The sequence below is a fragment of the Mustela nivalis genome (assembly GCF_964662115.1).
Source record: "Mustela nivalis genome assembly, chromosome: 3".
In the NCBI taxonomy this organism is placed as follows: Eukaryota; Metazoa; Chordata; class Mammalia; order Carnivora; family Mustelidae; genus Mustela; species Mustela nivalis.
Window position 1 is genome coordinate 3,809,128 of NC_139022.1, and position 17,154 is coordinate 3,826,281.

General features: G+C 39.2%; 1 pseudogene across 1 annotated transcript in view; it reads right to left on the minus strand.

Moving 5' to 3' along the window:
- LOC309861950 (olfactory receptor 2L5-like) overlaps window positions 1–11,175 on the minus strand; it is a 58,007-nt pseudogene extending 46,832 nt beyond the window's left edge. Inside the window, exon 1 of the transcript in view lies at window positions 11,058–11,175. The product of the transcript in view is annotated as an olfactory receptor 2L5-like (transcript). The remainder of the gene's footprint in view (window positions 1–11,057) is intronic.
- Between the last annotated feature and the right edge of the window lie 5,979 nt (window positions 11,176–17,154).

Below are 17,154 nucleotides of genomic sequence, written 5' to 3' on the forward strand. Positions count from 1 at the left end.
CCTTCCAATTTACCCCAACTCCCTTCTCCTCTTTAACTCCCCATGTCCTCCATGTTATTTGTTATGCTCCACAAATAAGTGAAATCATATGGTAATTGACTCTCTCTGCTTGACTTATTTCACTCAGCATAATCTCTTCCAGTCCCATCCATGTTGCTACAAAAGTTGGGTATTCGTCCTTTCTGATGGAGGCATAATACTCCATAGTGTATATGGACCACATCTTCCTTATCCATTCGTCCATTGAAGTTTCTCTATATATGTTTCTTGAGATAAGAGAAATAAAAGTCTGTTCCCTTGTTAGGGGCATAGATATTTAAAATTCTTAGATCTTCTGGTTGAACATAGCCTTTGAGTATGATATAGAGTCCTTCCTCATCTCTTATTATAGTATTTGGTTTAAAATATAGTTTGTCTGATATAAGGATTGCCACCCCCAGCTTTCTTTTGATGTCTATTAGCATGGAAAATTGTTTTCCACACCCTTACTTTAAATCTGGAGGTGTCTTTGGGTCTAAAATGAGTTTCTTGTAGACAGCATATCAATGGGTCTTGGTTGTTTTGTTTTGTTTTGTTTTCATCCATTCTGATACCCTGTATTATTTGATTGCAGTATTTAGCCTATTTACCTTCTGGGTAACTATTGAAAAATATGAATTTAGTGCCACTGTGTTGCCTAAAAGTTGACTGTTACTGTATGTTGTCTCTGTACCTCTCTGGTCTGTTACATTTAGGCCCTCTCTTTGCTTAGAGGACCCCTTTCGATATTTCCTGTAGGGATGGTTTGGTGTTTGCAAATTCTTTTAGGTCTTGTTTGTCATGGAAGCTTTTTATTTCTTCTTCTGTTTTCAATGACAGCCTAGCTGGATATAGTATTCCTGCCTCCATCATTTTCTTGTTTAGTTCTCTGACTATATCATGCCAGTCCTTTCTGGTGTCTGTGGATAGGTCTGCTGCTAATCTAATATCTCTCATTGTAGGTTACAAACCTCCTGTGCTGAGCTATTTTCAGGATTTTCTTTGTCTCTGAGACTTATAAATTTTATTATTAGATGAGAGAATGTTCACCTATTTTTATTGATTTTGAGGAGAATTCTTTGCACTTCCTGGTTTTGATGCCATTTCCTTCCCCAAATTAAGGAATTTCTCTCATTTGTTCCAATATACTTTCTGCTCCCCTCTTTCTTCTTCTGGGATCCCAATTCTAATATTGTTTTGTCTTATGGCATCACTAACCTCTTAAATTTTCCCCTTGTGATCCATTAGATGTTTATATCTCTTTTTCTCAGCTTCTTCATTCTCCATTATTTGGTCTTCTATGTCACAAATTCTCTCTTCTGCCTCATTTTTCCAAGCAGTAAGAGCATCCATTTTTTTTTATTGTACTTCATTAATAGCTTCTTTAAATTTCAAGGTGGTTAGATTTTAGTTCTTTTATTTCTCCAGAAAGAGATTCTCTAGTATCTTCTACACTTTTTAAAGCCCAGATAGCATCTTTATAATTGTCATTCTGAACTCTACTTCTGACATCTTGCTAATGTCTGTATTGATTAAGTCCCTAGTAGTCAGTACTTCCTCATGTTTTTTGTTTGTTTGTTTGCTTGCTTTTGTTTTGTTTTGTTTTAGGTGAGTTTTTCTGCCTTGTTATTTTGTCCAGAGAAGAATAGATGAATGAGAGAACAAACTACAAAAATGGTAACAACAATTCCAGAAAAATATATACTAAGTAAATCAGAAGAGACCCCAAACCAGGATGAGAATAAAGGAAAAAGAAAACAAAAATGTGATTAGGCTGGTGAGTAGAATAGAGCCACACACGTGATTCAGGATTTAGGGTGTATTTTAGTCTGATATAAAAAACTGCCTCCCAAAATTTAAAGAATATATATATATATATATATATATATATATATATATATACACTCACATATATATACAAAAATAAGGGTGAGCACAATGAAAGGATGGAATATGACTGGAAAGATAGAAATTTTTTTAAAAAAATTTATTTTTTAAGGATTTTATTTATTTCACAAACAGAGATCACAAGTAGGTAGAGAGGAAGGCAGAGAGAGAGGGGAAAGCAGGCTCCTCACAGAGCAAAGATCCCAATGTGGGGCTTGATCCCAGGACCCTGGGATCATGACCTGAGCTGAAGGCAGATGCTTTAATCCACTGAGCCACCCAGGCGCCCCCCCAAAAAAAAATTTAAACAGGAATTGACAAGACAACAAGTTGGAAAAAAAAAGAAAAAGAAAAAAAAATCAGGGACACCTGGGTAGCTCAGTCATTAAGCGTCTGTCTGCAGCTCAGGTCCTGATCCCAGGGTCCTGGGGTTGAACTCAACATTGGGCTCTATGCTCAGTGAGGAGCCCTCTCCTGATCCCCTTGCTTGTGTTCCTTCTCCCTATGTGCCACTCTCTGTCAAATAAATAAATAAATAATTTTAAAAATATAAAAAGAAAAGAGGGAATGTGATCAAGCTGGAGACTAGAACAAAGTCATAAGCTAGATTTAGGGTATACTTTGATCTGTTACAAGAAACTGTATCCCAAAATTTTAAAGAAAGCCAAAACATATCTATATAAAAATTAAAGTTTTTTTAAGATTTTATTTATTCATTTGATAGAGATAAACACAATGATAGAGGAAACACAAGCAGGGGAATAGGAGAGGGAGAGGCAGGCTTCTGTTGAGAAGGAGACCAATGTGGGGCTCAATCCTAGGACCCTGGGATCAGGACCTGGGCTGAGGCAAATTCTTATGACTGAGCCACATAGGAGCCCTCTCCAAAAAAATAAGTTTAAATACAATTAAGGAATAGAATATAACTATAAAAATTAAAATTAAAAAAGATTTTTAAAAAGGTATTCATAAGATGTTTAAAATAGGAAAGAGAAAAAAATTCAAAATAAACTATAAAAAGAAAATAAAAAATAATTTTGAAAAGCTAATGAATCATGGGAAAAAAGCTATGAATTCTACATGCTATATTCCCTTAGCACTGGAGTTTTGAAGTTTTCATTGATTGGTAAACTTGGTCTTGACTGGATGTTATTGCTGATCTTCTGTGGGAGGGAGATTCTTGCAGTGATTCTCAAATGTCTGCCTGAGACAGAATTGTACCAACCTTGCTGGGAGCAAGGCTAAGTAATCTGCTTGGGTTTGCTCTCAGTAGCTTTTGTTCACTGAAAACTGTCTGTACAGCTTTGTAGGACAGGAATGAAAATGGTAGCCTCCCAATCTCCAGCCCCAGAGGAGCTGAGAGCTCAGGGCCCCACTCCTCAGTGAGCCCCAAGAAAAAAGCAGTCAATCACTCCTGTCCCCCTGGTCTCTAGCTGCACTCTGAACAAACCCAGCTTATGATAGGGCATTTCTATCTTTGGCACACAGCCCCATCCATTGTATCCAAACCCAGCAGATTCTTGCAGCGTGCTTCTGACCCCCTCTTCCCAGTAGAGGAAGGGGGGTATCTCCACAGATCTGCCATTTATGGGGTCCATGCTCAAACAGTGGTGGCCTGCTTTGCCTTTGATCATTGTTTATGGTAACCCCAAACTGAGAGCCCACTCCTTGACTCCGTCTTTACAGACAGCTTCCCCATTTTTTAGATTGTATTTATTTACTTGATAGAGAGACTGTGAGAGAGAGCATAAACGAGGAGAAGGTCAGAGAGAGAAGCAGACTCCCCATGGAGCTGGGAGTCCGATGCGGGACTCAATCCCAGGACTCCAGGATCATGACCTGAGCCGAAGGCAGTCGTCCAACCAACTGAGCCACCCAGGCGTCCCCAGCTTCCCCATTTTGAACACCTGGGAGCTCTGCACCACACAGGCACCCCCAGTCTTTGACCCCAAGGGTACTGAGATCTACTTGGCCCAGCAAGTGTTCTACCCCCAACTCAGCCCCTGGAGTGATGTCCCTCAGTAGAACAGACCTCTAATAGTTCTAATTTTCTGCTCCACTTCTCTCTCACTTGCTGATAGCTGCCTGATAGAAGTTCTCTCTGCTACAGACTATCTTCCTGTATGTTGTCTCAGGTTCACTTCTCCACATGTCCTACTGTCCAGAAAGTGGCCACTTTTTGATTTATAGAATTGCTGCTATTCTTCTCTTCAATCTCCTGTAGAGTTTTTGGTGTGCAGAATGGTTTGATAACTCTCTAGCTGAATTCCTGAAACCAGCTGAAATTTAGGTTTCCTACTCCTCCACTATCTTGCTCTTCCCCCGAGACAATTCTATAGATAGATAGATAGATAGATATACAGATAGATAGATGATAGATGATAGATAGAAAGATATGGATATATCCTTTGTTTTTTAGAAGTTAGCTCATGTGGTTACAGAAACTAGAAAGTTCCACAACTTGTTGTCTAGACCTCTCCTGATGTCCCAGAAAAGTCAAGGGTGCATCTCCAGTCCAAGTCTGAAGGTCTGAGAACCCAACTTTACTTTATTTTAAGATTTTATTTATTTAGTTGACAGTGGGAGAGAGAGAGGGAGAAAGAGAAAGCAAGCATAACCAAGGGCAGAGGCAGAACAATAGGTAGAAAGAGGCTCCCTGATGGGCTAGAAGCCCAATGTGGGGCTCAATCCATGGACCCTGGGGTCATAATCTGAGCCAAAGGCAGATGCTTAATGAACTGAGCTGCCCAGACACCCTTACAAATTAATATTTAAAGAATAATAAAAAAAAAAACCTTACCCGATTGTTCTAGAGAATGCTATTTTATTCGCTGCTGAACTCCTAAAGTTTCCATGCTATATTCAGCATCAGAAGCCCCTGCCCTCAAAATCACAGTCCTATCTCCAACGGGATAGCCTGTATCCCCACCTCCATGGTGGTAGAGAACATGTCCTTTGTTCTTTGTCACCTAAAACACTTCCCTGGCTTCAGAACACATCCTGTTTGCCACATACACAGGTGAACTGAAAGAGGAGTTCAGAAAGGACCCTCCAGGAGTCAGGGAAATGCCAAGGGAGTCACAGGGGCCTCCTAGCCTGAAGGATCCACTGGGAAGGACAGGAAAGACCACAAGCCCCCAGACTGAAAACACAAGTTCCTCCCTGACTTCTCAGGATGGAGGACAATAAAGTTGGGTACAACCTGCCAGTGATCCCAGCCCAATATGTTCACTCAAGAGCCTGGTGAAAGGCCCACCGTGAGGGGCCAGATTCTTCCCTGTTACCAGACCCCAGGAAAACTGATTGAGGAATGGTCACCCAAAACTGACAGAAGCCTAAGAGTTCCTGGGAACCCTGCCCCACCTAGGACCCACAACCTACAGCACAAGATAGCCCAGCTCCTATGCTGGGATATCTTATATTTCCACCTTTCCCAGACAAACAGTGTTGAAACAAAAGCAACCCTGGCTGCCTCCTCATCTGGACATAGAATGGGGACCCAGAACCAGAGCTCTTGTTTCCCAAACACAAATGCACAACACCCCAGCCCATACTTCCACTCAGGGATGGGAATGGTGCTTCCACAGAATCACTAGTTCTGCTAGTAAAGTCTGAAATAAATGGGAAAAGGATGAAATAACTATGAAAGTCACACATATCTAATGCAATATCAGATGTTTGATTGGTTGTGGCTGGTGGAGCTAAGAGAATAATTCTATATCTGAACAGATAGAGGGTTAAGTATGGGGGGGATAAGGATCAAGATGACTTATGTAATGAAGAGTGTTTGTAGTAAATTTTACTAGCAATTCTAAACTAGGTTTGTTAGCTAGCAAATCCTGTCCCTTACATGGGTCATCTTGATCCTCACAGCAGCTCTGAGTGATCAGAACTAATCACCACACTTGAAGAGATGTTGCTGAATGCTAGGGTCCTTCATTGCTGCACTGCCTTTACCCAGAACCCAGACCTGAGCCTGGACAGTGGCACCTGAGCGGGGTGAAGTCCATGTCTACTCCATAGCCATCAGGGGATGAAGAGGCACCAGAAAGGGAAGATACCCTGTAAGCCAAATATTAGTGAGAGTGGGAATGGAAGTGGAGATAGGAATGGTTAGTCAAAATTAAATGAGACTGAACACTGTTTAAAATAACTATAAAGCAATGACCGGGATGGAACTAGAAGATATTATGCTAAGCAAAATAAGTCAGTCAGAGAAAAACAATTACCATAAGATTTCTCTTATATGTGGAATTTAAGAAACAAAACAGTTGCACATAGGGGAAGGGAAGTAAAAATAAAATAAGATAAAAACAGAGAGGGAGGCAAACAATAAGAGACTCTTAACTGCAGGAAAAAAAATGAAGGTTGTTGGAGGGGAGGTAGAGGATGGAGTAACTGGGTAAAGGACATTAAGGTGGGCGCATGATAGAATGAGCATTGGGTGTTATATGCAACTGATGAATCATTAAATTCCACGTCTGAAACTAATTTAAAAAACTTGTTGAACAATTAACAATGGAGAGAGCTATAACCATATCCACCTCCTATAGTAGGGATGGGGATTATTTTAGGAAATTTCTGTGCCATGTATTCACACACAGACAGAAGGTTACCAAGTCCTTGCAGTCCTAAGAACTAAAAATTTTTCCCTAGGTTATTTTTGGCTTTCTCATCCCTGTCAATATGTGAAAATGGGTTATAGTCACATCTGACTGACAATGTCACTGGGAGGTCACAGTCAGTGATAGGTCAGGGATGGTGTCATGGGTCAGGACTGTATTTCACATTACTGGTTGCTTCTAAAAGTCATCAAACACAGGTGACATGCTAAATAACAGTGCAGTGAGTATCTTCTTGTGGGCCCTATTGTTTGAAATTCTCTGTCATTGAAATGTAAATGCACAGTTTTATAAAGGAGTAAAATATGGTCTTATTTAATAATTATTGTGAGTGTGGCCAACTGAATAAAAACAATAGAGTTCAATTAACTAAAAACCAAGGGAGCAAATTAATGGTTAATACAGAAGTGATAACTACAGATGAAACTTACAGGTCTTTTTTAAGATTTTATGTATTTATTTGACAGAGAGAAATCACAAGTAGATGGAGAGGCAGGCAGAGAGAGAGAGAGGGTAGCAGGCTCCCTGCTGAGCAGAGAGCCTGATGTGGGACTCGATCCCAGGACCCTGAGATCATGACCTGAGCTGAAGGCAGTGGCTTAACCCACTGAGCCACCCAGGCGCCCCTATAGTTTTTTTTTTTTTCTTGAACAAATGTTTATAAATTATGAAATGACAATAAGTAGCAGAACACTATAGTGCTTATACCATTATGTGCTTTGCTAGCTTTCATAACAAATAGCAAATTCACACTAAGAATATAACATTAATGAATTAATAGTTTCAGCTATTTAATTCTTATTTGTCCATATTCAGAAAACGAAGGGAGAATTGGAGAAAATGAGGAACCCACAATGTACTTCATCCTTGTCAATCAAACTTCAGAACAATGCACATGATTAGAGAGCTTTAGGCACATTCTCTAATATTTTGTGCCCACAAGCAATGAGTGACATATAGTGCTCTTGATGCAACTGCTTCACTACCAAGAGGAAGAATAATTATGACTAGATGCTAAATGTTGAAATCTTTGTTTCCTGAACATTGATTGAAGCTATTAACACCACAGAATGAATATGGAAAGGATGAGTGAATATAAAATTCTTTCTTAATTTAAAATTATCAACCCATTTTATTATGATGATTATTAGTATTAAATTTAAAATTTTGAGCTCATTGGGAATATCAGTAATTATTTTATGCTGAAAGATGTCTGGGTATTCCTTCTGAGACACCACACTATTTGTGACACTATGTGGCCCCTCACAGTAAAACATGTCAAAAGATTATTGACTCTCTGGGTTCAGGGTCACGAAATCCCAGATACTGATTTTAATAACATTTTATCCAGATGGAAATTTTATCTGGGATTCATGATTTGGCAAATATATAACCTAGTCTTCCCTGTGATTTGCCACACCCATATTCCTTATTCCTCATAAACAATCTTTCCCACTATTTCTAAGGTTTTAGTTGTCTTCCAATATATTTTTGGTATGTTTCAAGTTTTTACTTAAGTTCTAATTACTTAACATATAATGTAATATTGGTTTCAGAAATAGAATTTAGTGATTTATCACTTACATGCAACAACCAGTGCTCATCACAGTAAATATCCTCCTTAATACCCATGACCAATTTGACCCATCCCCTCCCCACCTCCTTCCATCAACCCTCAGTTTTTTCTCTATACTTAAGATTCTTTTATGGTTTGCCTCCCTATATTCTCTCCTTCTCTGATGTTAATCTGTTTTGTTTCTTAAAGTTAGCATATGAATGAAATCATATGGTATTTGTCTTTCTCTGACTGACTTAATTCGGCTTGGGCACGATGTTAATAGAATTATCAACAACAGCCAGACCATGGAAAGAGCTCAAATGTCCATTGATTGATAAATAAATAAAGATGTAGTACAAATATATACAATGGACAATTACTAATCCATTTGGAAAGACATGGATGGCATTAGAGTGTACTATGCTAAGCAAAAGAAGACTTTAAATATCAGGGTTCATGTAAAAATATCCTTCCCTGGAGACTTTTTTGTTCTCTTTACAATCATCACTCACTTCTATCTCTTTCCATGAATGGACAACTCTGTCAGTCCATCCCGTTTGACTTACTGCTTCATTGTCTCAGTTTATGTGTGTCCTCTGCACCTGAATGTGACCTATTCATCTATCTAATCATCTATTCCTGACCTATCCCATAATGTCTCCCCAAGGTCCTCTTCTCTCACCTTATTAAACTTAATCAATTTCACAACACCCAAGACAGAACACTGTTGATGAATTATTTCACATTGAACATACTGGGCTTGCTGGCTCCCCAGACTATGCAAAAATCCCTCCTTATTGGTGCCTAGCAATTGCTGAGAATATCAAAGTGTCTCCGTCAGTGTCACTTTAGTCAGAGTCACTGAGAGTCATTGGTGTATGCCCAAATCCAAGAATTTGCTCCAAAACAACTGAGAGTTTGCAGAGGGAAGTGGAATAAATAGTTTGGGAGGCCCAAGGAAAAGCAGGGAGGACACCTGCCACCTTGGAGTCCTGTGTTGTGCAGCTTATGGAGGGGAAAATATCCACACTTTAATGGATGATATGTGCTGCCATGTCCCCAGAGAACAGCTGGGGAGGGAAGTTAAGGGAATACAAAGAAATTGTGTGAAGTGGAATGGAATTACTGAGACAGACAGGAATTCCTCAGGGTACAGCAGAAAAATCCAGGTGTCAGAGAGAGAAAGAAAAATGTCTATTTCAGGTTATTTAAATAAAGTGAGATGAAGTATTTGTTAAGAAAATGTTTTGCATTTCTGAACCCTTTCCCACTATACCCTCTGTTCCTAGCCTATTTTATCTCCATCTTTAGGGCCTCAGAGCACATTGTCTGTTAAAGGAACTGTGTATGGCCTGACATTTACATTAGATATCAGCTTTAGTGAAGGCCACTAGGCTGACATCACTTGCTGCATCACTGAGCCTTCAGAGTGTTTGTAGAGTCAATGAATGAATTTACTTATCCCACACACAGCCTACTGCAGAGAGATACATAAATCATGGATTTGTTTTATCTAAGAGATTATGCTATTTTTATTTTTGATAGGTTCATAAGTCAACTAAATGATAACCTAATAAACTAATTATGACAGTAAATGTACCAAAGCATTCAGTTAATTTACTGGCCTTACACATAATTATTATAACAGCTATGCATTAGTGGGTATATTTGAATATTACACAAGACTTTAAGCATCTAAAATTTATGTAACATCTTGTAGTAGTTAATTATTTATCATTGAAGATCTGTGTGGTTCCCACAATATTAAACAACATTCCCAGGTTATCTGGCTTAACTGAGGGTTCAAGTCTTGAAGTTCTGGTGTCAGAATTCACATTCTAATGTAAAGACAATTTTTCCCAGAAATTTTTATTTACTTAATCCAACATAGGGACCTTTCATTGGAAACACCTTATTCTTTAGGAAGGAAAAGGATGGTTAAGTCATATAGGTTTGTGTGTTTTTTGTGTGTGTGAGAAGTGTTGTGAGTGCCCAGCCCTACTTTCACACCTGTCCTCTCCTAACTGAAAGCTGTTTAAAATCAGATAATTCAGATCTGCATGATGGGTAACCATGAATTTTGTTCAAACATACCAGTTTACATCTTTCAAAAAGTGAGAACACTAAATTTACATCAGACTTATGGGAATCATTCAAATGAGAATATGAAAGTGAAATGTTAAGCAAAATTCCCAACATAATTAAGAATGAAAGGCATTTTATGTTTATTCTTATTTTTGTAACTTGTATCTTTTGATGTTAAACTATTTTTACTCCATCTCAATAAAGGTTTAAATAATTCACTTTATGTTTCTTAATGTGACTATATTAATACAATATTTAATGAAATTATCCTTGGTTCAAAGCATGACCATGTTTAGAGGAACAGACAAAGTTTAAAATGCAATTAATTGTGGAGCTCAATTAGAAATTCTATAGTGTGACATTCAGGGTTGAGATAAATTCAACAGAAGTATAGTAGAAATTCAACAAGAAGTAGATCTTCTTGTTTGTTTTTTTGTTTTAATTTTATTTTATTTGTTCACTAAACGAGTCCCACCACAGAGAGATACGAAGAGCAGGTGGCAAATGTCTTCTTGTGAGCTTCTTTAGAATGCATCTGGAGAACTTCAGCTAAGATGAAACTATAGGAAATCAGGATGAGAGAAAATAGGACCAGGAGCATTAATACACAGCAGCTGTACATCACATACTCAAAAGCAAATATGTCAGCACAAGCCAAATGCATCAGAGTAGGGGCCTTACAGAAGAAATGATTTATCTCATGTGCATCACAAAATGGGAAGCTCAGGGTAGCAGTGGCCTGCATGAGCCCACCAGCTGCCCCCAGGAACCAAGAACCCATATCATTCTCAGGCATAATTTCCAGTTCATGAGAATGGGGTATCTCAGTGGGTGGCAAACAGCCACATAGTGGTCATAGGACATGACTGCTAAGAGGAAGCACTCACCCCCTCCCAAAGTGAGGAAGAAGAAGATCTGTAACCCACAGCCAGCAAGGGAGATGGATTTCTTACCTGTAATGTAGTTAGCTGCCATTCTGGGCACAATGGTAAAGACCAGCATCATGTCCATGAGGGAGAGTTGGCTCAGTAGGAAGTACATGGGTGTGTGGAGCCGAATATCCTGTTGAATCAGGAAAATCATGAGTGTATTGCCCATGAGGGAGGTGAAGGGAATTGTCAGAACCATAATAAAGAGAAATAGATGGGATTTTGTGTAGTTGAAGAGTCCTAGAAGAATGAAATCTGAGGTGGTATTCCAGATGTTCATAATTTTAAAGTGGAGTGACACTGTAAATGAATAAATAGATGACAGTTTTTATCATTTGCCATGGTCTATTTAAATTACATTTTTATTGATAAGCACGTGCTTGATAATGATAAAATATTTTTCAAATTTTTCATCTGCCATTTAAAACAATAGACTTGGACATAAAATTAGTTTCAACTTTTTCCAAATTATTCTCACCTTCAAAATTCAAAATAAGTACCCCACATTTATTATTGATTCATTAGGATAATAAATATTTTGATCTATTGCAAGGATATGATGTGTGTCTTTATGCCACATGACACCAATGTAAGCAAACAAGAGAACACTATTCAAATAATTTGTAATTTATGTTAGTGTCTTGTCTTGTATTGTATCATGCATAGTTAAAGTTCTTAGAAGCTGAGTTACATCAATGTGTTTAACTATATAAAAATTAGGTCCTTGATATATATACATATACAAACAAAGCAAAATTTATTTTAAACTGATGTACTATATTTTGACTTACTGAATTTGAATTAAAAATGTCAAAATCAGATCATCTTTCTTCATATCATTTATGTCAGGAAGGCATTGATTTTCTAAAGAAGACTTATATTTTCAAGTCTAGGAGCTAAAATACTGAGCCTGGATGGACAGGGATGATGGTAGAGAAGTATGAGACCCTGTTTCAACTGGTCCCCTGAATTTATCTGGATATCCACCAAACCATTCTGAACAGCCACAAAACCAGCCCAAGATGAAAGAATATATAATCTGTATCTCTAACAACAGAATAGTGACTACTTTTTGCATGGTAAGATGCACAGAGTCATGAATCTGTGGGGATATATTGGAAGATAGACAGAAAAGGGTGGGGTTTTAGATAAGCTGGTTCTTGCAAAGTGATATAACACCAGAGCATGAAAGTCCCCTATGTTGGGTACCAGGCAAAATCTTGCAGAGCCATAGCACCTGGGAAAGTGCCCTAGAGCAGTGCTCAGACAGAATTCAGGAGTTTACTTTATGCTTGGGAGCCCATGGCTGTTCATGGTTTTAGAATTACAAAGGGTAGGGATATGCCAGGGTCCCTAGGACAATCTCGGAGAAAGTCACTGTGGGCATGCATTGCAGAAGGCTGCAGTTTTCAATGGTGCATACAGAAACAGAGGCTTTTTGCCCTGGAGAATTTAGTGAAGAGAGCAGACTGTGATTTCTTTGCTGTGGGACAGAGGTTTGGGTGTGACCATTTTTGCTTTGACCATTAGAAGTGGCAGGGAAAGCTGGTAAAGAACAAAAACTCAAAAGACAAGTTTTGATGGAGCTCATCCCCCGAACAGGGGACAGAGCAATTCTGCCCAAGCAGGATTTCCTGAGAAATAGTGCCACAGGTTTCTCCCCCAGAACAAAGGCTGAAAGAACAAGAGGCTGACAACCATATGGACCCCATAATGCTTTAAAATCCCAACCCAATGTAAATTTTATATGGAGCTCTAAGCATTGTCTCATTCTTTCTCTTCTGCTTCTTCTAGTTTTTTTCCCTTTCCTTTTGTCATTTCAACTAGATGTTTAGTATATAAACTTATATTTCACAGTAGCTTATTAACTTATACTTTTACACACCTCTGTCTTTTCAGATATATGTTTTATTGTAGCCTTTTCCCCCACTCAATATTACCTTTATATATACAAGTTTTATTTTCCCTGTAATTTTGGGAAGAAGTATTCTCTAACACACAGGAAAAACTGAAATGCCCTATGAACTGGATGCCCATAAGACAGACTCAGAGAGATCAATGATACCTTGAAACATTCCAATGTCTGAATTACTGAGATCCTTGAAAGGGTAAAGAGAGAGAGGATTAGAAGGTATATTTAAACAAATCATAGCGGAGAACTTGCCTAATATAGGAAAGGAAATAAGCATTCATGTCCAAGAAGCAGAGAGGACCCCTCCTAAGATCAATAAAAATGGACAAACACATGGGATATAATAATAAAACTTGCAAATCTTAGGGACAAGGTAGCTATCCTGAAAGCACCAAGGATTAAGAGGTTTATTACATGCAGAGAAAGGAAAATCAGAATAACATCAGACCTGTCAACAGAGACCTGGCACTAAATGAGAACATGTAGCCAAGTATACTTTATCTAGCAAGGCTATCATTCAGAACAGATAGAAAAACAAGGAGCTTCCAGGGCCAGCAGAAACTGAAAGAATATCTGTCAACAAGCCAGCCTTGCCAAAAATATTAAGGGGGATTCTATAAAAGAAGACTAATATAGATCAGAATTTTACAGAGGCAATCTATAGAAACAGGGACATTATAGACAATATGATGGCAATAAATCAGTATCTTCCAATAGTTATTCTCAACATGAATGGCCTAAATGCTCCTGTGAAATGGCACTGGGTTTCAGATTGGGTAAAAAGACAGTGCCCATCTATATGCTGTCTACAAAAGACTCATTTTGAACCTATGGCCACCTCCAGGTTGAAAGTGAGGGGCTGGAGAATGATGTATCATAGTAGTGGCCCTCTAAAGAAAGTTGGAGTAGAAATTCTCATATCAGACAAGTTAGATTTTAAACAAAATACTGTAGTAACAGATGTAGAGATAGACACTATCATACTTAAGGTGTTTATCCAAAAAGAAAATCTAATAATTTTAAATATCTATGCCCCCAGATTGGGAGAAGTCAACTAAATAAACTATTAATGAAAATAAAGAATCATATTCATAATAATACACTGATTGAAGGAGACCTCAACACTCCTCGCTCAGCAATGGACAGATTATCTAAGAATAAGATCAATGAAGAAAACAAGAGCTATAAATGACACATTGGACCAGATGGACTTTGTAGATATATAGAGAACATTCCACCCTAAAACAACAGAATACTTATTCTTCTCACTAGCACACAGCACTTCCTCAAGAATACACAATATACTGGGTCACAAGGCAGGTCTTAGCCACACCAAAGGACTGAGATTATCTCTTGCATGTTATCACATCACAATGCTTTGAAACTGGCCTAATAACAAGAAAAAAATGGAAGGAATTCAAACACTTGGACTTTAAGAGCATCCTGCTAAAGAATGATTGGGTCAACCAGGAAATTAAAGAACAATTTAAACAATTAATGGAAACTAATGAGAATGAAAACACATTGGTCCAAAACATATGGGATACTCAAAGATGGTAAGAGGGAAAACATAGCCATCCAAGCCTCTCTGAAAAAAATAGAAAAAAAAATCCCAAATGAACAAGCTAAACTTATACCTAAAGAATTTGGAGAAAGAACAGCAAAGAAAACCTAAACCAAGCAGGAGAAATGAAATAAAAGACTAGAACAGAGATCAATGAAATAGAAACCAGAAAAAAACAGTAGAACAGATCAACAAAACTAGAAGCTGTTTCGTTGAAAGAATTAATAAGATGGATAAGCCACTGGCTAAACTTATTCAAAAGAAAAGAGAAAAGACCCAATTTAATAAAATTGTAAATAAAATTGGAGAGATCATGACTAACACCAAGGAGATAGAAACAATTATTAGAAATAATTACCTCAAAAAAAAATCCACCAACTGTATACCAATAAATTAAGCAACCTGTAAGAAATGGATGCCTTCCTGGCAACTTAAAAACTACCTAGTCTGAAAATCTTAAAAAAAAAAAAATCTAAAAAAAGGGACGCCTGGGTGGCTCAGTTGGTTAAGCAGCTGCCTTCGGCTGAGGTCATGATCCTAGCGTCCTGGGATCGAGTCCCACATGGGGCTCCTTGCTCAGCAGGGAGCCTGCTTTTCCCTCTGCCTCTGCCTGCCATTCTGTCTGCCTGTGCTCGCTCTCTCCCCCTCTCTCTCTCTGATAAATAAATAAAATCTTTAAAAAAATCTAAAAAAAAAAAACTACCTAGTCTGAAAGAGGAAAAAATAAAAAATCGGAATAGACCAATAACCAATAATGAAATTGAATCAGTAATCTAAAACCGCCCAAAAAAAAACAAGAGTTCAGGGCCAGTTAGCCTCATAGAGGTATTATACCAAGAATTTAAAAAAATTAAAGAAGAAATCATACCCATTGTACTGTAGCTACTTAAAAAAATAGCAACAGAAGGACAATTTCAAAATTCACTTTAGGAGTCAAGCATCACCCTGGCCCCAAAACTAAGCAAAGACCTAACAAAAATTAAAATTACAGAGCCATATTCCTGAAGAACATGGATGGCAAAATGCTCAAAATATCCCACAGTACAATAGGATCCAGCAGTACTTTAAAAGCATTATACATCACTGCCAAGTGGGATTTATTCCTGGGATGCAAGGGTGGCTCAACATTCACAAATTGATGTAACAGAACACAGTAATAAAACATAAGACAAGAACCATATGATCCTCTCAATTGGTGCAGAAAAGACATTTGAAAAAATAAAGCATGCTTTTCTTATTAAAACTCTTCGGGGGGGGGGGACAAGATGGCGGGGGAGTAGGAGGAGGCACCTTTTCAGCCAGTACCCCAAGGTGAGCTGATTACCTACCAAAGAACTCTGATCAACCATGAAATCGACCTGAGATCAGAATTAAACACGTCTGGATCTCTACAGGGGCAGAAGACACCAGTGGGCAGGTAAAGCAGAATGGGAAAGGAAGGACTGATATCTGAAGATAAACAAAAGGGGGAGGGAGCCACCAGAGGCGACCTGTTGGAAAGTAATACCCCAATACGAGCAAAAGTGCCCTGCGTCTGGGGACCAGTATTAACATGGAGACTGGTTGAAAGCACTCCAAAAGAGAAAAGGATCACGGGGGGAAATTGTGGTAATTGGGGCGGCTAGGGACAGGGGTTTAAGTCACTGGACCCAGGACAGCCTCCCAGGCACTGAGGCAGAGACAGTGCAGTGGAGAAACCAGCTCTTGGTCCCTAAGCCGCCAGCGCACCCAAGAATGCATGGGTTCTAGTTCCTGTGAGGGGATGGGAGCCACGCCAGTCTGCAGAACGCGCAAGCCCTACTACAAAGCATGAGATACCTGAGCACATCCCTCATGCTCCCCTGAGTTACAAAGGCCCGGCTGGCGCTCTTTGAGCCACGCCATTGTTTCAAAGCCTAAGCCGCGCACCCCAAACTCTTCCCTGACAGAGGTGGGCAAAAGCCCAGCATGGTGCTTACGGACCAGCGCCCCGTTCTCAGTGCCCAAGTCGCGCGCCTGACCCATAGCCGCCTCTGAAAGAGGTGCGCACAAGCACAAGCCGGGCACTCCCAGCAAGGGCCAGTGGCAAAATCTCAAAGTGCGATCGCTGCTAGGAACCTCTCTGGCGGTTGGGAGCACCCAGACAGCTGCCACTGCCTTGGCTTTGGGTACAAGCAAAAGATCCTGCGCCCCCAGGTTCTGCAACTTGGAACCTGCTCTGCCAGTGGCCAAGGGGGAACTTATTGCAGCTCTGCACCCAGACTGAGGCTTCTCTCTGAGAGGGAGATCAGGGTGTGGTTTGTTTTCCTCTAAAACTACAAAAACCATCAAGGGCAGTCAAGGTGAGAGAAGAAAAAGGGAACAAGCATAAAATCCGCCAGAGAACAAAGCCTGAAAAAAACTAGTTTCCTCAGAGTCCACCCCATTGAGGGGGGCCAGAGGACTTAACTCTGGAAACATCATTGACTGAGAACCCACGTGGCAGGCCCCTCCTCCAGAAAACAAACCAAGAAAAAAAAAAAAAAAAGAGAGAGAGAGAGAGAAAAAAAGGACTACAAGAGAACAACCACTACTTCATAGGAAAACTTGTATTGTTCACT